Source organism: Apteryx rowi, unplaced genomic scaffold (genome assembly GCF_003343035.1).
Source record: "Apteryx rowi isolate R43461 unplaced genomic scaffold, aptRow1 scaffold_86, whole genome shotgun sequence".
Taxonomy (NCBI): Eukaryota; Metazoa; Chordata; class Aves; order Apterygiformes; family Apterygidae; genus Apteryx; species Apteryx rowi.
In genome coordinates, this window is record NW_020451160.1 from 1,021,619 (window position 1) to 1,023,281 (window position 1,663).

Here is a 1,663-nt window from a genome sequence, read left to right on the forward strand (position 1 = left end):
GGAGCGGGGGGGGCCCACCCGCGGCCGAGGGCTGGCCGGGGCCCCGCTGCGGCGTCGCGTTGCTCGCCCCCGACGGGCGCCTGGGGTCCGCGCCCGCCCGGTGACAGGCAGCCCGCTCTCGCTGCCGTCAGCAGCAGAGGTTCAGATTTTGCCTTTTAAGTAGCTCTGCTCTCCTGCCCTCGGTATGGATTTTTCTCTCTCGCAGACGCACATGCCCTTTTCATTCCTGAGTCACAGGCACGGCCCTGCTAGCGGGGGGATATCAAGGGGGGTGTCAATTTACCCACAGAAAACTCTATTGCTTTCACCTTCCATCCCCTCTGACTCTATTTCCAACCTGAGACACTTCACTTGTAATTAATTCTCTGTTGTTTTCTGCTGTTCTGTTTCTTACCGCAGCTCGCTTGCTTCCCAGCTCCAGAAATTAGCTCTATCCTTAGCTCAAGTGTTACTTGTCTTTTGTTCTTTTGCCTTAAAAACACTAGGCAGGAACCCTCTGGGTTCTGAGAAGCTGCCTTGCTCTGTGTCTGCGCAGAGCCAGAACAGTAGCCTGCTCTTTTCTGTGGCTTTGAGCTGGAGATTTTGTTGTGCTTCCTGCCTAGTGTTTATATATGGGTCGAGTTCCTCCATTATGGTTTGATAAATCACTTGTTACTAGGGCAGAAGGATTATTTTCTACTCTGAGTATTCCCGGCACTGAAGAAGCCTGATATCATGTCAGAAGGCTGCAAGATAACCAGCGGCAACAGGCAGCTTTTTCTCTGCAGCTAAGCGCAGTGTAGGGGATCAGTTTTACTTTACAAAAACTAGATCTATCTGGAAATCTCCCTTACCTCCCATTTTCTGTAGCAGCAAAGGTTGACATCAGCTATAGGGGCCATTTTTTGGGGAGCTTTGCAAGTCTGTCTCAATCAGGACTAGAAGTACTCTGTATCATTACAAATGAGGCCAAGCATACACACCAGCAGTGATCCCAGCGTGGGCTGTGAGCCRCACTTGACAGCAGCGTTTTCAGTACGGGCTTTCTACCATGTAAGTTGAAGGAATTTGTCATTATTAGGTTGTCCTCTAGTGGATCAGCTGATAGGAATGTGGAGCTTGCTTTGCCCAYGTATTGTGGCGCTTAACTGGAGACAGGATGGGGCCAGTTCTCCTGTGACTGAGTCTCTGGAGTTGCCTTGGTCGGTGATTTGCCGAAGAGGTTCTTCACTGGCAGATACCCTTGGTATATAAAACAGTTTTGAAAATGCACAGCTTGTGGAAAAAGTGGTAGTTTTTGATTATCAAATATTTGTCTTAAAGTTCTCTTTTTCTCRTACGTTTTGGGCAAATTTTAGAGCTTGTCTACGTGGGGTTACTACCACAAAACAAGCTACAGTTTGTGCACTGGGATGAYGGAGCTAAGGCAGGAGAGCTGTGGTGAACGGGGTGTTGTTGTCTGCAGTGAGTGCCTGCGTGTAACTTTATTAATCCGGTCCTGAAGTGCAAAGTATGAGCGTTTGCGTGGGAAACCGGTGGGCAGCTGCTATTCCAAACATTTTCCCTGCATAGACAAGCTCCTACTCCCTTTCTCTGAAGAGGAACGAGCTTTCTTATAGCTTTCAAAGAGAGCGTCTGATATTAAAATTTAGCRGTTTCCAAAGCATAGCATTACTTTGAATTT